Below are 25,311 nucleotides of genomic sequence, written 5' to 3'. Positions count from 1 at the left end.
AGTGTGACGTTTTGCCTTTGGAAATGCGAATTTTGGGCGCTCGTGTATAATATGATTACTTGAAACGTCTGGAGACGTAAACTACACAAACCACCTTCCTGATTTAAAGCCTCATCCCCCCTTCTCGAGCCCCCCCCCCCCCCCCTTCTCGTGAAACGAAATCGCAGACATTGTGTTACATATACAGGTGAAATTATTCTAACAGTCGGAATGTGTATTTTTTCGCACTGTCGCTACACTCCCTTGCGGGAGACAGTATGATATAACAGATATATTTTTCAACTGCCTAGCGAGTAGTCTCCATTTACCATGCTTCCTTGTATTGAAATGACCGACGTTATCATTGTCATATTATTCCAAGCCAACGCACAGAAGCCCCCCCCCCCAGAAAAAAAATATCTACATGGAAATTATACTCTTCATTGTCAGTATTGGTAATGAAGATGATATTCAGTATGCTTATACTGTACCAATGTTTTGATTCACGACAATGAATTCGAAGAGTGAACTTGGAACTCGAACATTTGTGCGACATTGCCCCACATGTCGACAAAATCCGGAAAGTGCTTTCGTCAACATTTTTATCATAATAAAGCATTTTTTTTTCAAAAGTAAAATGATAACTCTAAACAGCTTTCTTACCCCCCCCCCCCAAATGTGAAAATTTGATTATAACAACCACCATGCACATGGGGGTAAAATATTAGGCGTAAGAAAACCTTAATATTTCGAATGACTTATTTAGTCAATAGATAAGATAACAAAGACATGAGATTAATGTAACACTGGGTCATAATGATAACGGACATGGTGAATAGCTCAAATCGTGTTCTATCTCTTCAATCTCGATTAAGCGCATTTCAAAGTGTCATACAATAAAGATCAATAACAAAATATTAAAGGTACAATCGCGTTTTGTGTTTGTACTTAATTATGTAGAAATTACTTTTGAAGATTAAATAAAATTTCATATATATCATTCAAATTCATTGAAGGACTTGCATTATTTTAATTACTCAACTTTATGAAATTACTGATCAAAGTTGTATGCATCTGGTCTGGTAATATATGAGACTGTGAAGAGGTGTTTGATGATCAGTGTGCATACCCTGTGTGAAATGTTTTCAATTATAGCCTGAGATAAAAGATTATTATCCATGACAAAGCTTCAAACTCCTTGCAGTGGACACGCAATGTTGCGAATAAAGCGGTCGATACCGTTCTTATCTGTTTATTTATTTATTTTTTCGTCAGGAAAAAAGTCTAGTTGACAAGAAATTGGGGTAATTGTTGCGAGGATGACAAGAAGCCCCCACTCTTTAAAGAGTAAAGTGTTAAAAGAATTCATATATAACAAATAAACAAAGAATAAATGAAAAGGTATTATTCCGGGGCCAGTACATTCTCGTGTATACAGTGAATACACTGGTAGATCATCTATAGAGACAGGGGAGGGATGCTTGGGTATACCAACCACCCTTGAATCAGCCACTGGTTACTTCAACAATCACTTGCCATGTAAGTCTTATTCCAAGAGCAAATGCGCTCTTTAACACGACATTTTGTACTCATATTATTCTACATTACATTTTAAAGGCAGTCATCATTGTCAGCTGAATAAACTGAAACTCAATTCTTCCTTTAACATTCCAATCAAGAAGAGGTAAAACTAAAAAGATGCAATCTGCGGATAAAACACCTGAGTATATTATGAATATGATACAAAAAGGGAAAACGATTCAAAGTTTTGATAAGGGCATTATCGACACTAATCCCTCGTTAACTTTTGTTAAGCATTGTCCCACTACCCTCTTTCAATAGCACTGTTTAGCGCCTCTTGATACTGGCATAATGGATCTTACTAAGATCTTATCAGGGGCAAGGTTGTAGCAAAAAGGCGGTTAGCACCTAGTCAGACAGCAACAAATGATCCAGAACCACTTGGTAGTTAAAGATTTTCTTTTTCATTTGTCTTTTATTTTGTTAAATTTGTTGAAGGATGACAAATAATTTTATCGATTAGTCAATTTCCTCCACATCTAGTTGCTGCGTTTTAGCCTTTTAACCTTGAGATTCTTTTGGTGTGTGGGATTTCTATCCACATGACTAAAAACAGGTTTGGTTTGGTGTGCCAAAATAATTTCATCTTTTTTGTTTCTAACATTTAGCAAGAGGGCCTAGACAACTAGATTTTAAAGGGGTAATTCATGCTGAAAATAATATGATTTGAACAGATAAAGTAAAATCAGACAAACAAAACGCTGGAAATTTCACCAAAATAGGACAAGGAATAACAAAATTAGAACATTTTAAAGTTTTGCATTATTTCGCTGAAACAGTTCTGTGCATGTCTTAAATAAACATGCAGTGATATATAACGTTTTCTTTAATCAAATTTTGTCCTCCAAGAATGAAAAAAATATGTATTGACGTCAGATTTAGTATGTAAGATAATCATTGGTGCAACTTATTTTGTTTCAAAGGAGACATGTATGAATATATATTAAAAAAATAATTGTGATTTCATAATTATGATAACATAAGAAAAAGAAACGTGGGGATATGACATCATCTGCCTACCTTTTTTACCCAGACTGCCCACTTATCATGTATATTGAAAATCATGACAGCGTACATATAACTGTTTTCACAAAATATTGCTTAACTTGAAAATTGAATGAATTCGTAAATTTTATTTTAAATTTTGATGAAATTTAAAGCATTTTTCCTCGATCAATTTTACTCTACTGATTTAATTTAAGTATTTAAAGCCATGAGTAACCCTTTAACAGTCTTTATTGTGTGTGTTTATTTTTCTAAGTTTATTTATTTTGATTCTCTACAGGGGTAAGAAAATATCTGCGTAAATTTAATTAACATTTATTAGAATTTGTGATTGTCCAAATTTTATCGAAATAGAGATCCCGATGCAGACTACAAATCCATTAAAGATCGATATTATCGTTGTGGTCATTAATTTCCCTAAACATTTACCAATTCACGACATTTGTCTTGATATCATAAACGGAAAAATGTTTGTACTTGTTCCGTTAAAAAAATAAAAACGGGACGAGGTAAACTCATAGGAGGCTTCCTATTGAACTTATTATGTTCTTGCGCGATAATTATTGTACGTGTATTAAAAGGTGATTCCAAGTATTCATATTTTGATGGTCAGTGTTTCTTTTTGAAAGAGGATAGTTGTAGGACATACGTAAAAGGAAATGACAGTATTTCCTACGTTTTGAAAAGCATGCATAAAAGCAGACCTTTCTCGGTCACTTATGAAATTACCACCATTGCACACTGGAATAGAATAAAGGAAGCCGAGCCCGAGAATAAAGAACGACTGCACTTTTAAATCCTCTATTATCTGAATTAGATCATATGACTACCCATTCGTGACTTTTACCCTTTTTTAAGACTAAAGATGAATTGAGGAATTAGGTATGTTTTTCACACATTAATTGTCATTAGGCCGACCTCCTAGGTTAGGGTACTATGCAGGGGGTTGTATATTTCATAAACATTATACACAGTATACAGTAAAAATATAAACACGGCATATGTGCTTTTATTGACATTTTTAACGCTATACCCTTTCTAGATTTTATAATATATAGTTTTTAGGCTGCTAGCATTTTACGAGGACACGGCGTAAATCACCAGCATCCATTTTGATACTTTAGATGTTATCAACTAAATTTAACTCTTTATCATAATAACCAATCGGCCATCAAACAACAATTTCATGCTGTAATTTTGTCAAATTACTTGCAATAAATCAAGATATGGAATTTGTGTATGGTATTTCTAATGGCCTTTTTATAAACCCTGTACTGTATCAAATCGAAATTCGTCATCACTATCATTAATATGAAATAAGAATAAATTAAGTTATATCATTTTTATGGCACAATGTGTACCAAAGAAGTCGTAACAATGCCTACACGTACTGTGAAGCATTTACATTCGTTCAAACTATCCTTTCGCCGATGGGATAGTTTGAACGAATGTAAATTGCACATCAATTGTTGTAAGTGTTGTCGCCAATTTCCATCACATACCTTTACTCTCCATCTTGAATTCATAAACGAGAAGGAACGCCAGTAAAACGAGCTGATGGACTGAAAAACAAGGTATCTCACGCTCTCGTTATCCCCCGATGAGCCGAGGGTGGTCCCCCTTTCAGAGAGCTACCTTAGTCTACAATTGAAGCATGAGGCTATCCTGACTGCGAGTATCAATTACAATTTCAGCAGGGGGCATGCATCCATTCTCATCATTGTTAGGCTATTGTGGAGAGCTTAGGTTAGAAATATCAATCATAAAGCTATCCATCTATTGATAGTCCTCCGTGGTATTGTTTTGGGTGACGGGAGTGCCTAAGAACTATCATGAGGTGTATAGCTTACCTGTTATTATCTTCTTCCATTGTGACGCCGGAGTCTTTTTCTTTTCACTCCTTTGAGCATGATGGATGAACTCAAAAGGAGAGGGGTGAGCTAAAGATCATAGGTCTGTCATCATCATAATACTATGTTTCATCTCGTTCCCACACTCTCTAACGGTTCAAGAGATACCCTGTATCAGGGTTCATGCCTTGATAGCTGATATGACGCAGCATTTCAATCTCATCAAGTCTTTCAGTTTTGTACAACAATTGGTTTTGATTATTTTAGACAAATCACAAACATTTAAAGAATGTCATGGTATAAACCGATTTCGTGAAAAGATTAAGATTAATCAATGGGGGTCGTTCAATTCCTAAATGCCCCTAAAGTAATGGTAAATATCAGTTTGGTAATGATAAAGATCGGTAGCAGATAAGCATGGTATATAATACTATCCAGGGCTTGGACGTTGTTATAGGGATGTTTTACACATTCAAACAGTTTGTCTTACATGAATACCATAGTGCAACGGGAACTTTTAGCTTGAAATGGCGCTTTCCACGTACTATGGACACGTGGTGGATGCCTCAATTCACATTGTAAAAAATGGCGTAATAAGTTAAGACGATAAAAATCGAAAATAGAGAACTACCGGAATATTGATTAAATTGAAAAGCATTTTGTAATAAAATGCGGGATGAATAATATTGATGTAACACAAGAATCAAAGTTTAAGGCTTCATCACCAAGACTGCGTGATCAACGTAGGTGTCGCCGTCAAACCCATGGCGTACAACGTAAAATAAGTGATCAACAGAGGTGTCGCCGTCAAACCCATTGCGTACAGCGTAAAATAAGTGATCAACAGAGGTGTCGCCGTCAACCCCATTGCGTACAGCGTAAAATAAGAGATCAACAGAGGTGTCGCCGTCAAACCCATGACGTACAACGTAAAATAAGTGATCAACAGAGGTGTCGCCGGCAAACCAACGACGTACAACGTCAAATAAGTGATCAACAGAGGTGTCGCCGTCAAACCCATGCATGGTGTACAACGTAAAATGAGTGATCAACAGAGGTGTCGCCGTCAAACCCATGACGTACAACGTAAAATAAGTGATCAACAGAGGTGTCGCCGTCAAACCCATTGCGTACAGCGTAAAATAAGTGATCAACAGAGGTGTCGCCGTCAACCCCATGACGTACAACGTAAAATAAGTGATCAACAGAGGTGTCGCCGTCAAACCCATGACGTACAACGTAAAATAAGTGATCAACAGAGGTGTCGCCGGCAAACCAACGACGTACAACGTCAAATAAGTGATCAACAGAGGTGTCGCCGTCAAACCCATGCATGGTGTACAACGTAAAATGAGTGATCAACAGAGGTGTCGCCGTCAAACCCATGACGTACAACGTATAATAAGTGATCAACAGAGGTGTCGCCGTCAAACCCATGCATGATGTACAACGTAAAATGAGTGATCAACAGAGGTGTCGCCGTCAAACCCATGACGTACAACGTAAAATAAGTGATCAACAGAGGTGTCACCGCCAAACCCATTGCGTACAACGTAAAATGAGTGATCAACAGAGGTGTCGCCGTCAAACCCATGACGTACAACGTAAAATGAGTGATCAACAGAGGTGTCGCCGCCAAACCCATTGCGTACAACGTAAAATAAGTGATCAACAGAGGTGTCGCCGCCAAACCCATTGCGTACAACGTAAAATAAGTGATCAACAGAGGTGTCGCCGTCAAACCCATGACGTACAACGTCAAATAAGTGATCAACAGAGGTGTCGCCGTCAACCCCATTGCGTACAACGTAAAATAAGTGATCAACAGAGGTGTCGCCGTCAAACCCATTGCGTACAGCGTAAAATAAGTGATCAACAGAGGTGTCGCCGTCAAACCCATGGCGTACAGCGTAAAATAAGTGATCAACAGAGGTGTCGCCGTCAAACCCATGACGTACAACGTCAAATAAGTGATCAACAGAGGTGTCGCCGTCAAACCCATGACGTACAACGTCAAATAAGTGATCAACAGAGGTGTCGCCGTCAAACCCATTGCGTACAGCGTAAAATAAGTGATCAACAGAGGTGTCGCCGTCAAACCCATGGCGTACAGCGTAAAATAAGTGATCAACAGAGGTGTCGCCGTCAACCCCATTGCGTACAGCGTAAAATAAGTGATCAACAGTGGTGTCGCCGTCAAACCCATGGCGTACAACGTAAAATAAATGTGTTTTTGTTGAGATTATGGCGCGGTATAATGTATAGCGATATGAAACAAAATTGAAATGTAGTAATTATGATAATAATTGGCTTAGATGATAGATGACTTGATTTTCGTATTCTTTTATTGTTTGGATGTACACTTAAAGCTCAATTTTCTTTCTGAAAAACAAATCATTGATGCAGATATCATTAAGAATGAGGTCTCAAAATTACAAACAGTTAATGCTACTGCGAATGCTTCAATAAAAAGTACATGTACTTGGAACAAGTGGTGTTTATATAAAGGAATACTTGAGGCACCTTTCTATTCTTAAGATCTTTGAAAACAAATGGCCGTGGCTCCACTTGACCACGTGATTCAAACTTTCTATGACGCAGTTTTTTTGCAGTCTCATGAATTTATACAGTGTTTATACATAACGTGGATGATGGTGGTGTAGTCTGTGTGTATATATGTGGGGAGGTGCGCGGATGAGTGTGGGTGTGGGTACATGTGTGTGTGTGCGTGGGGAAGGCTTTTAGCATTGATTTGTCTGGCGATGCTGATGTTAGCGATGGCAATCGTTGTGATAAAAGGAAATGCCATTTTGTGTGAATAGGAATGTGAGCACTGGTGGTATTTCAAATTTCAATAAACGTTCATTTTCTACATCAAATAATTAATTTGGAAAGAAGCCATATTAATTGTGACAAAGGGACAGAAGTGTGTAATACTAGTAGTATAATAACACGACGATTATCAAAATCCAACTGGCTTTATTAGCTATACCGATGAACATGTTGAGCTATCTTATTGAAAGCAAACACAAATGAATATCGAATTTAAGCAGCATTTAGTATCAAATATAGTTCAAATGTGGTTTTTATACCTAAACATGAAACGTAAACTTAAAACTTTATTTCTAGCTTCTAAATTCCCACACCCACTCTTTTCAATATCCAAATAAAAGGTCTCGTGTTTGTATACAATACGAAAATCCCTCTGCAAACAAGATAGAATATAATTAATTCTGTCAAAGACAAGCCATGATACTCTCTATGAATCTCTCTTCCGGAAGAGAGATCTCCCACAAAGAATAATGATAAAAAAGACCTTTATGGTTAATAGGTTACTACCAAAGTGTCAGTTTTATTTTTAAATGTGAAATGTCTGGTGAAGAATAAACATGCCCTTTGTCTTTAGATTTATGCTATCATTATTTCATTCAAATAGCCTTCATTAGAGGAGGAAAAGGGGTTACGTGCTGCATGAAACATCTCAAAGTAAGGACAGTAAACCGTTTTAGAAAAGGAAAAATGCCATTGTATCGTTTTGACTGTAGATATTTATGTGAAAACACAGATTATCAAAGCGCAATTATAGGTCTTTAATGGAAAATATCGATTGATTTATCCCTGAATGAATTAGCCATGTTTACATCCACCTGTATTGTTTCCTTTCCACTCCATCGCTCTCATCCAACACTTAATTATGAAGGGGATTTAGATGGGGATAAACATTTCTATTTCTATCTGACGGGACCATAATCATAATCATGTTATATGAGTTTGGTTTCATCTAAGTATCATTCTAATTCTCATCACACGGGACGATGACTGCCCACAATAAACCCCCATTACGGACCACTGATAATTTGCTTAAGAATATAGTCGACTTTCCTGTCAGGTGCGTTCGTTGAATTTTCCATCCATACACAGTCATTTCCTATTGATGCTCATGAGTGGTCGTCAATGAAAAAAAATGAGTCTAGAAATATTAAAGGATAGATAACTTATGAATATGTTAATGATATTCCACAATTTCCAATATAAGATGTAGGGGCAATATAGAGACAAGACTGATGATTGTCAACTTACGCATCACTGCTGTTATGATAATGTAAATGCTGTACGTATATGATACTTTGATTGTCTTTGGTGTTAATGTTTCAAAGATCTTTCTGCTTTCAATACTTCTAAATGCATTTAACTGTCATTCTCTCTCACCCCGCGATAACGCTACAATGTCGCGTCATCTGTGACGTCATAATCATGCCCGGTCAACATCATAAGATATGAAATTATTGAAAATTGGTTAGGGAAATAAATGCTTTCTTTAAGAAAATGCATTATGTTAATGTCAGAATGAATTAATATAGAGCATATTATTCACATGGAAATCAGGAAGTTTAATGTTATAACTTTTAATCAGAAATGTTTTGGTAAAGAAAGAAAAATGACCTTAGGTGGATTGATATTTCCTTATATAGGTAATTTCAGAGTAAACCTATGTGACATGCAGTTCTTGTCGTTAATTTATATAGGAAAGAAGATGATACGTGTGAAGAGAATTGATGGTAATAAAATGATATATTTCCTATACAAATGAAGATTCATTATGGATAAATTTTGGGTTTGTTACACCAAGCCTAATGATTGAAAGTAGATAGTAATAGATCCCAAAACGCATTCTCCTATTTGGATGAAATTCAAGTTTCGTTCAATTTCTTCTAATGCCTGTCTTTTACGAATTCGATATCTCTCCTTTAACAGACAGGGCTTACTCATCAATTATCATGGTTATGGGAGTATGGAAAGCATATAGATAGGAGGGAGAGGGGTGAAAAAAGAGGAAAGGATGGTTTTAAGCCTTCAGGTTCATGTTGGTAACAATGGAAGACATCGTGTGTGATGGGATGGAATGGTATGGATCGATGAATCCGTGGGAACCAGAACTCGCTCAGGTGTTTGGTGTTACCATGGTAACCCCCATCTTCTATTCACAATTCGAGTTGCTATACCCGTGAACGCCTCCTACTATGGTCAACAAACGATTTCTGATACTCCCTTAAAACATAAAGTTAATTTTTGAAATACTGTGTGGATCTTAAAATAGTGATACATGCGACGACCTTGGTTGGAATGGAACAATGATGATGTTCAACCATCCATAGGATAACATAAACGATTTAATCTATGTGTACTTTTCTAAATGCTTTCTAGAACCATATCAGAAGACGGGTCATCAAAATATTCAAATCTTGAGATAACAATAAAGTTAGTTCTTTGTAAATAGTACAACTTTTCAACTAAAGATCTGGAGAAAACTTTTCTTATACAACTTCTATCTAAAAATAAAATTGATCCGCCAATGCATTCAAAATCATCTTTGTTACACAAAACGCCTCTTGTGTACTTTGAAAAGTGAAATTTGGTTTTGTGACACTCCGGACATGCCGGATATATTTAGTTTTCATAAAAGTTAAAAAGTATAATACACTTCTACTATACGTTATTTTACCTAAAACGTTGTCGTTAAAATCAAATGTCACTTTGATGTATACATAATGGGGAAAGTGACATTTGTGTTAATGTGATCACGTCTTATTTATTGTCTTATTTACTTAACTTAAATTTCATAATTTTTATACAAAAAATATGTGAAAGTGTGACATTAAAAGAACATTACTTGCTTTATTTCGATTATGTTAAGAATAAGAGCTTAGTCAGATGCAATTCGGTTATATAGTGAAGGGGGCACAAAAGAAATATGAGGAAAATTGCATACGTAAAAATATGCCTCCTTTTGGGTTTATCGAACAAAAAAAATAGAAGACCAGGTCATTTGAAGATGATGATAATCACATTATGCATTCAAGATACACCTGTGTACCGTCATCAGCACCAACAAAAACAACAAAAAAGGTCACTCATGCAAAAGAGAAACATTTACGGACACAATATAATAAGCAGATAAAATAGACTTAATAGGGTGGCACTTGTAATATATAAGAGAGGTAAAGGATTCATGTACCTCCTCGATCCGCACCTGCACCCAGCAAACACACGATTTTTTTTCTTTCATACTTCCATCAAATTTTGCCTTTGTACTCAAATTTTCTACTCTGGTAATTTGTTTCTTCTTAGAAAGACTTTTTTCTTTTGTAAATTTTAATGTAAATAATCGATAATCTATATCCGACTGTTCATAAATTTCTCTTTCATTGACATTCATTTCGAGATCTAGGTCAGATTTCAAATATAAAGGGACCAACAAATTTTTAAGGAGAGTATGAATAGGCACAAACTGGCGCTATAAAAAAAAACAATTGAGAGAAATTTTCTGGAAAGTTGGACAAACACTTGATATCACAGAAGGTCTCAACGAAATAGATTTTAACGGTGATAAAATCTGATGTTTTCTCTGCTTTTGATTTTTTTCTCAAACTTTTCCCTTTTCATATTGACAAAATCAATGGGTCTCATCTTAGCAAGGTAAATCCGTATGAGTATGCCTCTATGATTGAGTGATTCGCTAACCAGTAACACATTTCATTAGGACCTTTAGGCCAATCAAATCTCATTAATTTAAATCTCATCTAAAAATGAGTTTTGCTCTTAGTCACTCACTTCGAGATGTCGACTTAAATCTAGACTGGGAGTGACAAGTTTTAATATTCTTAATGTTTATAATGCTTTGTATGCCAGATGCGGATATGCAAGACAGGCGCAATTCGATTCATTAATTCTAATGATTTCTTTTTGAAAATAAACCATGATAAATAATAAAATAAAAATAATGAAAATTATTGGTTTACGCCGATCAAAGCTGTGCATTCAATTTGTGTTGAGAGGTAAAATATCAATTCGGGGTGTCAGAATCGCATGTACCTCATTTACTATATACTGGAAATCACACTGTTAATCATTGTTGTCAAACTACTATAGTATTGGCTTATTATTTACCGTTTAAAATCACGTGTAATGTCCACCATTTCCCTGTACACAACCTCTCCGTCAATTTAAAAAAAAATGTAAATCTTTATAAGATATTAACACACTAGATCCACGCACATGACACGCTCACCTTATAGTACAATCGTTTATCATGCATTACTATGCATAGATTTGTGTTCAATATCTGACCTACTTAAATTCACTTTTCCTCCACTTATTTTTTTTTTGTTTTTTGGAGGGAATGTGGTTTTGTCATTAGTTAGTATTTTCTCCCCATGACCTCTCCTCCTATTACTCTACCGATCCATAACCTGTTCATTATTGATTTATGACACGCCCATCATAGCTGTTGTATGCACATGGTCATTAAACAATAAAAGTTTAAACTTATGTCATGTACAGTATACTAGTGTTGGAATACTAACCATGACTTTCGCAGCAAATCTATTTGCGCCACTTCCGTAAAAGAGAAGGATAAAATGATAAAGATTTATTTTCGCGTGAAATAACATTTCATTCATATTTCATCCCATTCCTAAACCTTTCAACAGCGTGACCTAACCTCGTTCACTGACTATTATTTCACAATCATACACTTGCTCTCACATGTATACCTGAAACGCAGGTGCACCAAATTATACTTACCTAGATAACCAGGTTGAAAAGGTGATTCTGCATTGTATGAGGTTAAAAAGAGATAATTGTAAGGATTCAGATTCAACACTCACATAATAATCATGACTATTCTGATGTAACAATGAAATCTGACTTATAGATTATGAGTAAATATGAGATATTTTAAAGATATAAATATATTTAAGATCGATTTTCCTTTTTAAAATTTGCTGATCATAGAGATACGTGAAATAATATCTTTTGTTCATGAGAACAGCACTTTTTTCTTATTCTTTTATGAATTTGACAAGGACAGATGTGCTTATCACCCGCCAATTACAACTATTTCAAAAGCTTTAAACTATATATAATCGTATTTTTAATAATGACAACAAAAACATATTTAAGAGTAAGGTTTTATTTGAAGATTTGGTGCATTAGAATCGTGAATGATTTTGTTAGAAGTAAAAATTATAACCTCAAACTTGCATCCCCCAAAAGACTCAGTTTTGAGTTGTCGATGGGATATAAGCGATGTTGTTCGTGTGTGCGAAGTGAGCTAAAAATGTATACACACAAAGTTACATCAAGCTTTCATGTATTAAAGGGGGCCCACCATGTCCCCTTGGATCGCCATCTAAGATGTCAATTGCTTGGTTTTCTACCATACCAAATGAAACACTCAATGTCAGTCTATGCTAATTTTTTATCCAAACTGTTGCACATGAGTAGGACTATGAAGAAGATCAAATAATAGAATACATCAGATACTGATATTCACTATTAACAACACTGAAACAGAACCGATGACGTGTAAAATGATAATAATTTACCTATAAATTTTCTCTTCTTCTTCATCATACATTTTCAATAAACCTTTGAAAGGTATCTTCTATCCTCTGATTGGCTGATACCATGGATTGGGGTTGGGTTTCTATTGGCTGTGTACCCCCTTCATAGGAAATGTCATGGACCAGACAGAATTAGAAAGCTGTAAAAAGGGAAATAAAAAAAAGGGTGAAAATTCAACATAGATATTTCATCCAAATAAAACCCCAAAACACCACCGGCCCTACATGCCCTATGCTAAAGTTGTAACCTAAACCATTTGACTTCATTTTATTTAACCAAAACAGGTTTTGAAATAAAAAAGTGATGGATTGCAGAACGTATTGTGGGTTTGTAAATCAGTGCATTTTTATGGTTTAATTTTCCTTGGCCGGATTCTAAGGTGAAGAGATAAGAGACAAAATGAGATTTGTTTAATCCAATAGACGCCTGATTACTAAGGTAATGATGATAAACACATTATAAAAAGTGTATCAATGTGATGTATCTTTGTGATCTCGTGACATGAAAGTAGGTATCAACGACAATTAACGTCAATCACCGAATAGACCTTAATTATAGACTAGTCATGTGATATGTTTTGAATAGTTGAAGAAAAGAAGTAATGTGGTATTGCTTTCTGAGTAACATTGAATTTGAGGCAATTTTTGAAGAAAAAGGGCAAGAGAAAACGAAAGGAAGTATGTGGATATGAAGGGGCGAGTGTACGTGCAGCCAAAACATATGGACGTAACAACGGTACGCGTGGATGTGTTCTTATGTGAGTGCGGGTGTGTGAGAGAGGGGTGAAGGATAAAGCAAGGTGGGAGTGAGGGGAGGGGGTGGGGGAGAGGACAAATAGAAAGAAGGATGAAAGATAAGATGCGATGTTTGACTTTCTTTCGATGTCGAGACGACGCGTCTATTACGCACCGCAAACGCATGAATGAAAAGAAATTTAAAGACGTAAAAAAAAGGAGTTAGAAACAAAGAAAAGAATAGATAAAAGACAGTATATCCGGGGAGTATATACACCAAAAAGATATGAACAATGGACATAGAGGTAAAGAGAAAATATAAAGGTATGAACAAAATGCCATAGATGGAATAAAAGAATTATCAAGGGTTATCCGATCGGCTTACAAGTTTAACTCTCCTCAAAACCTCAGAAACTGTAAGAGAAATCTGAGTGAACTTATACTTTCCCATGTTGCGATGATAATCAGATATTGCTAATCTAGATTTAGCCTTTGTCCAAATTCCTTTGACCCTTGCATTGGAACAAAGAAATGTCTATAAGCAAAGGATATGGATGATAAACCGATCAGGCCAAAATCGGATCACGGTTTGCAAGATTTTTTTTTGTAAGCCATTATGATCTTTTGACAAGGATGGGTTTGTGGCATTAAACGAGGATTCTAAAGACCATAGAGACAAAAGAAATGCCACATCCATCAATTTCATTGTATAACTCTCCCCTACCTTTATACTATATACCACCTTTATTCAATATTCCTGTTGTGATATAGAATTTTACTTGTATAAGCTCTACCAGACATAGCAACATTTCATAATGTAAGCGGATTGAAATACAAACATGACCTCGGATCCTCTAATAATGTTTTTGTCGTCGATTGATTATATTTACATAACAATAGTGGGAGACAAAATTAAGATTAGGCAGAAGTTATCAATTACAACAAAATAGAACAAAAAAGTTAAAATAAAGTATGAAAGAAATTTGTTGAGTAAATGGAAATATTTGAATACCAGGGAAAAGCTCCAAATCTGTGCTTGTGATGAAATCGGGCCTTAAACAAGGATTACACAATGAAGAAACTGATAGATGAAAATACCATTGTCAAAGTATTCACTCAGAAAAAGGTAGAAGTGAATGCTTCTCAGCATAAGCATTTTTGTGTCCATGCCTTTTTCTTCAGTATTCTTGTCTTGAACTAGCATTTTGGTCAAGAATCACGTTTTATGGTTTGGTATTATCTCAGCTAATTAGGCTAAATACTCGGTAGTACAAAGAAAGGTAGGATTTGTTTTCTAATAATGCAGGTAATATAGACATTTATTGTAAAAGTATAATTCTTTATATGTTTCGCAATATATTCACTCTTGAACGCCTACAGTTTCAAATAATAATCAGCTGCTACCCTCCAGATTACAGGCGCGGTTCTAGAGTAAATTATTTTTATTTTTTATTTATTTCTTTTTTGGGGGGGGGGCTTCTGGGGGCCTGAAAATTTTCGACGTTGATTTATTCAATACAATGAAAATGACCTTTTGTTGATAGCCTTATACTGATCAAGCAGCTTGTCCCCTCCCCCTCCTATAATATTTATAATATTATGCGAGGGGCGAAGCGACCGAGCTGGGAAAAAAATTGCATTTTCAAAATGCTTGAGAAGTTTTCATCTATATTATGCATAAGGGCCTATGGGGTGTTATAGGTGTAGATGAGGATATTTAACGATTAGGGGGGGGGGTAGGACTAGTTATCAGGAAATTGATTTTTGTCGTTACTCTCTTCAGGTTTTTTTTAAGACTTTGAACGTAAAAGGTCTAATTATAGATAAAAACATGGCCGGAGATTAATATTGGGGATGTGGCAAACATATCGATTTGCCCTGCCCAATAATTTTGACAAAATGAAAAATTCAAGAATCCATTGCAAACACGGGTTTGAAAAAAACATCTAAAAGCGCTATGAAACCATCAGACTTGATATAAAAATACCATTAAACATATAACATCGTGATTTTTTGGGGGTGTGCTTCATGTGCAAGATATCCGCGTAATAATTTGGACATTGGGTCAGATGCATAAAAAGTAGCATTTGCTTTTTCTAGGCTTTTGCTTGATTCCGTATGCATAAGAATGAGCAAGCAAATGCTTTTGCTAGTAAGTTCAAGCATCGCTAACTGACTGCGAGCATTTCCTTGACGATTAAGCTATTGCCAAAAAAAGTGTATGCATATAAAGCGAACATTCGGCGTGGCGTTTAAGCACTTGCTTGGGGTTTTTCAAGCTCTGTCAGAGCAGCTTGAGTGTTTGCTTGATATGGGCGTTCGCGTTTTTAATCATGTTCATGCACCTGAGAGAGAACCCCAAGGTAGCCTACATGTACATCTTTTCTTCCTATTAAGTGCAAGTTAAAGACCCTGACCGGTGTAAAAACAATCATATATCAAAATAAAGGTAATGATTCATACAATACGAATATACCAAAAATATTACATATATCTCCTTCCAATAGTTAAAAATATTAAATAAAAATCAAAGAAACTGCTCCTCCAAAGTACGCTTCGATTGAGCACCCCCACGTCGCCTGGAAATGATGACGTCACGTCGTGTCAGGAGGGTTGTGATTCCATAGGTTTGTGTACAAAAGCATTGGGTATTTTCTTCCATTTCCATGTTATGAATCCATTTTTTTTTTCGTTTTCAGATGAAAATGGCACTCAAAATTATTCACTGTTCAAATTGTTGTAAACCTACAACTATTCACTACCTTTTTTGTGATTTCTTTGTTTGGCTCTTATTGGGCCTAAATTGCTATGTCAGGAAAAGTTGTTATACATAATCTAAATGCAGATAGAATTGCAATCTGCGCCAAATAAGCAGGAAATAAAATATGGCAAAAACTAGTTCAAAACTGCAGATTTCATAAATTCAAGCTTGTGGGTAAAAATATATGTGATATCCCTCTGTGATAGAAGTGAAGAGAATGAAATGCGTTATCTGGAAAGCAAAAAAATCACCCAGTTTTTCTGTGTACAAACCTATGGAATCACGACGCTTCTTACACAACGTGACGTCACGGTCTCGAGGCAGGTGAAAAGCACAATAAAGCCTATTTTCTAAGCGGGGTTCGAAACCCGATAATTGGAATATTCTTAAGCAAAATACTCAGCTGGGAAGCGGTGAAAATGCATAAAGCATACCTTGGTGTATTTAGTAGCTTATAAGCTTTCGATTGGTATATAATTTATCAATTTCATTTTCGGGTCCGGTCTGGATCTTTAAGTTGCTTGGCTAGCTATTGCTTGTGCTTAAAGCAATTGCTACTCTTTATGCATATGACCCATTGTCTTTACCTCCTCTAGCCATCCGAAACATGGATCGGCAATCCCGACTCTAACCTTTATTTCTAAATAAGTTTAGCCTCAATCGGGGAGTATAGCGAGAGAGCCATTTTCTTAACAGTTAAAACTTCAATTTTATGACATTATATTTGTGGTGGGTGAAGTATATAGGGAGATTAATTTGGAAAGGTAGTATACTATATTGCAGGATATCATTGACTTTCTATACTCGCGCTAACTCGCATTGAATGTATTCTGAATATAGATGATATTTTGCGAGGGAGCGTTTAGCGACTGAGCGAGAAAGTTTTCTAATTTGAGTAAAAAGTTTGATTTTAGAGTACTTGACGATATGAATGGAATACTGCATTAATCAATACATATATAAGAATATAAATCCTTCATATTTTTTTTTCTTTGTGGTCGGACATTTTTTTTTTTTTTTGGGGGGGGGGGGACAAAACCGCGCCTGCCAGATTATCGTCAAGCTTACATGACCTAACTTGAAGAACAGTAAACGCTTGCGGGTTTGTTGCCTATCATTCTTTCCAAGCACATGCATTCTTTATCTTTATTATTTTAGATTGCTATGTATATCATGTTTCTAATATTTTGATAAAATCTACCTGATACTGTATTTCTATATATAATGCCCACTTTATCTATGTAATTAGGTATGTTGTCTTTTTTATGCCCCCGAATAATAATGTGGAACTTATGAATCGAAGAATATCTCTCAAGCGATTCCGCGTACATTGGGATACAGTGCAAAAGGATGTGATAAGTGCTCGGCTTATTAGAGCAAACGCTTGCAAACTATTCCCTTTTTTATATTCTCTTTCTACATTTCTAATAGGGAGAAAGTTCTTTCAAAGAAGATTGCACTGTGTCCATAAATCCTGTACAACTCGATAATGCCATTTTCTCGTTTTAATCGGTTATATAATCGATTATTGGATCCATTTGACCCCCAAATAAATAAATAGATAGATAAATAAATGAATAAATAAATAAATGAATTTAAAGAATGAAAGAAAAATAAACTAAAGAAAAAGAAATCGTGGAAATAGGAAAAGGAAAAGTTACAAAGTCCCCAAAACTTAGGCCTAAAGCATGGTTTTTCTTTGTGACGAGAACATGATTTTATATTCAATAAGTGAGTGATTATAGAGATAAGGGACAGAAGGATTGTTGTTCGAGTGAAACAATTAGAGATACCCTCGCGCTTTATTCTGATACCTATCTTTTCTCTCTTCTTCTGCTTTATTCATTTTCGTGATAATAGTTTTAAGTGTTTAGAGTTGATAATCCTTGATCTACACGTGTTTTGGATTGATGTGATTTATATTACTGAAGTGGATATGTTTCTTTTCGTTATTTCTTTTCTTGTCAAAATATAGCAAACTAAAAAAGAGACATTGAGAGTATAATGAGAAACATTCAACTGTTAGGCGCATTATAATCTGTAAGATGGTCAATAGAAGATTTATCTAAATTACTCCTGTTATTTCTTTGATGGAGAAAAAACGAAACAAGACTTTCATTTCTCATGAACTATTACAAACCCATTTTTACTCAGAATTATCAAGCGTTATCTTCTTTTCGAAATATTACAGGAATAGGTTAATCGGTTTGTAGCTTCTTTGACGTCGAATTGCGAATATCCCTTGGGATTTGTATTTCCACAATCTACACTCGAAAAGTAGATTTAATACAGTTAATGCCCCAATACAGCTAATTCTCTAAACCGATTTTGAAAAGAGGGAGATTTAGTGAATTAGAGCTCACGACAGTATATAGCTTGGGTTTTTGAGCGATGTCTACCATATTATGTAATCATTACTCATATTCCGGGCAATCTTGCACATATGATTACTTCCAAAATTACATCCGTTTCGAACGGTTAATTGAGGAAATTTAAGAAAATGAATTATTAATGTGAACTAAAATATTATCACGCATCAGAATTGAAAGGTGCGTGGATCTTTCAAAATTTTCAAGCAACCTCTTTGCATATGTTTTTCACAAACTTTAAGTATAGTCAGGCTATAAAATTTTATTTTACAAATCAATCTCATTAAAGTTTGCATTTCTCTCTCATCTGTCACTTTTCGCCTGTCAATTATCACCAGAAATCTTTATTTCATTTTTAAAAATTCAAAATCTCTCCATTCCGCCAAATGGTGTTCACAGAAAGAAAAATCGGGGGAGGGGGAGAGCGTAATGTAGAAAAGGGTCAGCAAGCGAGGCAGCAAAGCGGTCTGGTTTATTAGGAAGGCAGGATCTGGTGCATGGTGAACCCGTAAGCGTATTCATGACCTTCGTATTCATGACCAATGACGTTTTAGATGCAATGTTTCTTGAGAATAGTGTTGGATTTATTGATTATGAAAATAGATGGCTCTGGAATTTTATTACTGCAACATTTCTCACATAACTCTTTTCTATTTATATTTGACACAAGGAAGTTGTTTTTCATTCATTGCATTTATGGGAGGGAAAGCAAAAGCGGAAAACGCTTTCCCTAATCACTTCCGGTGGATATCCGAGATCCGTATCCGATGAGATATTTATTGAGGAAACTAAATATCCGGTTTCTTCCTACTTTCATTGAACCGAGAGTGATAAAGGTCTAGACACTTAGAGTGATAAGGATATCAAAACATATCACGGCTAAACTTAATCATGAATGTGTTGTTTTACGCACCTTTCTCTCATTTTTCAACTTTAACGATATTTTCTTTGCATTTTAACACTGCATAGTTGAAGGAAATTAGTCCTTAATGAGGAGAAGATTTGTAGGATATTTGAGGTCAAATAATTTCCAAAAAATGTAATAATTCATCACCGTGAGAGTAGGAAACGATGTGAGGGTGAAGAGTTGTCAAAATGTTTGATTTATATTGGGATTGTCAACTGCAGGATAGGTTTTTAAATCATCTTTTTTTCTTTTTTTCTCATTACCCATGTGGCCCATTAAGCATTGTGGCAAAAAAAAATTATCAACACAAATAATACGGTTTATTGTTAGTTCTAAAATTATGTGATACATGTGCATAACCTGCTCTTAAAAAGTATTGGTAAAAATCACCATAAATATGTAAGTGAATATCCAACCAAAATAATGGTCAAAATTATCCAAACTTAAGGTAGATTTTCGCCAAAGCTTTGTTCGAGTTTGTACCATTCTGGGGATCGGACTTATCCACTTACTATTTTCACCAATCCCTGTTAAGAACAATCTATATTGATACTCCATTTTGTTAAAAATTTCTTGATTTCAAGTTTGATAATGTATATTTGAACATAAACTTATATATATATCCTATTGGAATTATTTTTCGATTTTTGAAAGCTATATGGCTCATTAAAGCTACATGTACATTGGTTTGGTAATTATAAAAAGATCAGACGTTTTTATTTTGACAAGTATAATAGGTTATAAGGTTTCATCCACACTTTGTTAGCCTGGGTTGTGATTTGAATATCGATGACTTTATTAGAAGCTATAGGAAAACGTGGTTAATTTACCACAAGGAGTCCCGTCTGGGGGATGAAGAAAGCAAGGACATCGAAGGGAAGTAATTTGTCTCAAAAGAGAAAATGAAAGTGCACCGGATTAGATAATAATGTAATGCTGCAATTGATAGGCTTACTTTGAATAATATATTGATGTATATGCTTGAATACAAAATCTGTCCACCGATATTTATCAACTTCACACACTTATTGTATTTTTATTGTTTTGATTATTATCATCACTAAACAATATTATCTATCACCGTGGTGAATAGTGAGCATTCGCCCCTTTTCGTCCGGAGGGGGGGGGGGGTAATCGTGTTCCCTCAAAGTAATAATCTAAGTGGCCTTTGGTTTGTATAGGGCTTACGTGTCTTGATGGTAACCAAATACAAATATTCAAAGAAAACAATGCTAATTTTGTATTAAAAAAAAAAACACTTCACCTAATTAGGCCCAAAATACTTTATATACTAACGAGTTTCTTTGTACTGCACCTCAAACAATAAAAAATAAAATGAAGTGTATTTGAAAGCTATATTGAGAATGAGAAAAAACACTGATTCTTATAGTGAAAGCAAGACGCGTGTTTCAAGCTCTAGAATTACAAAAAAATAAGAGGAAGATATCTATTATCGAATGAATTAACTTAATTTTGCAATTATCATGATTATGAGCGAAGAAAATAGAGATGTAGAAAACAAAACTGGAACTAGGTATAAGGTTCTTAAACAGTGACTTTAATTACCTAAGAAATAATGAGATCAAAACAAGTTTGACGTTACATTTGTTTTTCCATGTCTGTTTTCCTGTCTGATATATGCTGTATGTAGTCCCACCTATATGTTATTTTGACCGGATACAGATGTGAGAAGGTCACTTTGTCCGAATGATCGGAAGGGGTTTAGGGGGGTATTGACAAGAGCTAATTAAAGAATCATCCGAAAACAGGATCGAAATTTTAAAAAAGTATTTAGATATTAGTTTTGGTGGCTAAAATTGTAAGTTTGGAAATTACAAGTTTTATTTTTTTGTTATATTTCAGTTTAACCACCCTTTCATGCACACGGTAAAAAAAAAATCGTAATTCGAATGGTGATTCCAGTTAAAATAAGGCTAATGACGAATATTTAGCTCGTGTGAAACCAAACTATATGATTTGAAATCACGAACGCTAATCACAGTCACAATTACAATAGCAATCATCATTACAATGATGATTCAAGATTTACGTGTGAAAAGGGCCTTAGTCAGTCTGTCTTGACCTTTCATGGGAAACCGTTGATATCAGACTCTTTAAAATGCAATTAACATCACTGAAACATGTCTGCATATTCGCACTATACAAAATTCCGGGTCAGATTGAACACGGAACCAGGTGTTTTGGTACCACACCCCCATCCGGGTAGAATGATGACCCATTTCTTGGTCAGATCTGATCTTTTCTGATCTGATCTTTTCTGGGTGCATGCGTGTGCCAGCAAGAGATCCGGGGAGTGTTGCATGGAATGGCCTTGTCGAACCCGTGTCAAACGGGATATTCGACAAGTTTTGTTTTATCTGACAGTTACTTTAGTAACATTGCCTCTAAGCCAATCAGAATCAAGGAAAATTGTCAGATCTGACAACTTGTCTAACAAAAATGTTGATGAAACGCTCCCCTGGTTTTTGTTTCAATCTAAAAGGGGAAAAAAGTCTGGATCTTGGTCAATCGTGCTGCCCATCATGAGCGGCGATTTATTCTATATTGCTTTGGGAACAGATAAGAGGCACAGACAGAGCATATGAAATCGAAAAGAAAAATGAAAGGGAAAGGGGGCCAACATCTCACCCCTGTATTTGATGCGAAGTAAGAAAAGTGGTTTGTCAACCTTTTACACCTCATCTGATCGTAAGTAGAAACATCCTGTACAAGTTAACCATATCTCTCAATCACTCATCAAAATAAAGGGAAAATTGCCAATTGTCAAAGGGTAGAAAATATAAAGGCGAATTTACCCCTTTTGTAAAGCAATCAAAAAATGATGCTGCAATAATAGAATCCAATCATACCTTGCATAGGAGTAGTCCTTCCAATTGAAAAAAATGTTGCATTTATGAAGGTAACCACAATTCGTTATAATACCTCTCGACAGTTTTTCGATAATTTGGAGTATCATCTTTGAATGTTGACAGGATTTCTTTCAGTTCTTTTCTTTTTATTTATTCAACTTTGAGACATACCTGCTGTAGATAATTATGTTATGACCTATTCAATAAATATTTACCTTCGGAAAAAAGCAAAATATGTCAATATGTGTCCATGTTGTCATTATAGTTGACTCAACAAAGAAGAATTAACGGTAGTAGTATCTGGCACGTCGTGTTGATGTCGATGTGCATGCGAGTTAACATATAAACATTATGGCCTGTTAACATTAATGATACGAATCTTTCAGTTTGATTGTATCTTAAAATAATAAATAAAAATGTAATTTCGGTATTTTGCATTAATTTTTATGAATTTCTAAAAAATAAGCGAAGAACACCGGTTGTTTCCTCTTTTTATCAGGATTACTATCGATTTTTGTTAATTAAGTGGAGTAGCTGTTATAATTCCTGGGTTCGACTCTCGGCACGACCCCCTTGAGCAAGGTATTTTCAGGGGGTTTCTGATATTTTATCTATAAACTAAGCTAATTATGTGAGTGGGTCAGGTCATTTCTTGTCGGTCGACAGCACCGTGTTTGTGTATTGTAATGTTGTATTCTCTGACTAGGCCGATGTAACCAACGGAACACCGCAAGGAAGTGTCCTCGGACCCCTGCTTTTTGTAAGGTACACCAATGATCTGCCAGACCTGATTTCGTCAAGTAATATTTATTTATTTGCGAACGGTACCAAGACATGCAAGCATGTACGATGCTTAGTTATTAGAAGTAAACTAGGATCGTCTAGTTTCATGATCTGACAACTGGCTGATAAAGTTCCACCCGGATAAAATTTAATGTTGTGTACTTACAATTGGAAAAAAAGAATGATGAATTTAATGACTATACAATGGCACATGCAAATGCCACACATAATCTGTCACATGTTGAAACCGGTTAAGATTTAGAAGTGATAATTTACGCAAGCTCAGCTTTGACCAACACTTACAGTCTAAGATGTCTAAGATGAATAAAGCAAATAGGCGAATGAATAAGAAGGAGAAAATTAATTTTGTATATATTCACATGGAGAACTCCTATACAAAGCATTAATCAGACCAATAGAGTATGCTCATGCCGTATGGAGTCCATACTTAAAAACATATATTCAAGCATGGGAAAATGTTCAAAGAAGGGCCACTAAATATGTACCTGAGGCAAAGAAACTTCCATACGAACAAAAATTGATTCAACTACAGGGGCGGATCCAGCCTTCGCCAATAGGGGGGGGGGGGCGGAATTTTTTTCAGCCACATTTTCCCCGATCAGCCGCTCGAAGTGAATTTTTGTTTTTTTCTTTGAAGGGGTAGTCCTAATAGTCACTTCTAAGCTTTATATAAGTATATATTCATAAATCATAATATCATAGGCCTTATTTAGAAAGTGCGAGCGCGAAGCGCGAGCTTTTTGTTTATTTTATGTATTTTGTCATAACATTTTAACATTTTGGGCAATGTTTATGATCCTAAACGAGATGTGTATCCAACTAAATAATTGATGCGAGCGCAAAGCGCGAGCAGAAATTTTTAATATGCGTTTTGATCTGATAAAAATAGGATCTGTTAACGGCAGCTTGTTAGTCATGAATACGTTACATATTTCAGCTATCAAATGACGCGAGAGCGAACCGCGAGCGAAAATTTTATATTCCGACATGAAAGATTTTTTTATATTATTTTCCAAGTCTTCCCCTCATCTTATTTTATTCACCCGTCTTCCTCCTCTTTTGTTTCTCCTTCTTTTTTTCTTACTTTCCCTTTTTTTTTCTTTTTTTACTCCGCCAATAGGGGGGGGGGGCCCTCGGCCCCCCTGGATCCGCCTATGGGTATAATAATCCTTTTTATGACTATAAACAACGGATTCAATATCCCGACGGGGTGCTGTTCCTACGCAATTACGCCTTTTCTCTTATATATTCTTTTAATCATGGCGTGTTTTCCTTCAGCAAGAATTTACCCACAAAGTGCTGCACTCAACCCAGGTGAGATGAATGGGTACCCGGAAGGAAAAAAATCCTCGAATGCCAGAGCGCCTGTAGGCAGCACGGCTATAGCCGGGGTAATAATAGCAGCGCTGTGTATCCTCAGGCAAAAGGTGCTTTAAAAATCCAGCTATATATTATTACTGATATTATTATCATTAATCTAAACACGCTTTTAGTTCATACAAACGCCGCGGCGTGCTCCCCTTCTAATGCCAAAATACACACTGCAAAATACAGACAGTTTTTGGAAGTTTAATTTGAGATCGTTACACATAGCATGATGTTTCAATGCACATAGCGTCTCGAATTAGTTTGTAACGGAAACAACTCTTGACGTGGGAGACAACGCAAGTTATGACTTAGACCAAGATCTAAAGTATAATCCTGGCAAGGAAAAGTAAATTTGTTCACAAACTTTGCCTTATATTGGAACAAAAGGTGGGGTTGGGGGCGTTAGGCCCGAACACACGATATTTGTTTCTTACTTTTGTCATGTTTGTGTAAGGAAAAGAGGATGCAGTTGTTTTTAATAACATGCAAGCAAAGTTAGCAAACAATTATTTTGGATGATTTAGTACTCAATTTTGATGCTGTCGTTGAATACTTCGCCATAATTCTGATTATGTTGATGCCGATGATGACGTCTTGCTGGTGATTATGATGATTATGATGACGGTAGAAATTAATGATGGCTGTGAGGTTACAGCCCGATAGTCCGCGGGTCCGTT

The sequence above is a fragment of the Lytechinus pictus genome, chromosome 3 (genome assembly GCF_037042905.1).
Source record: "Lytechinus pictus isolate F3 Inbred chromosome 3, Lp3.0, whole genome shotgun sequence".
NCBI classification, from domain to species: domain Eukaryota; kingdom Metazoa; phylum Echinodermata; class Echinoidea; order Temnopleuroida; family Toxopneustidae; genus Lytechinus; species Lytechinus pictus.
This window is presented reverse-complemented; position numbering follows the sequence as displayed.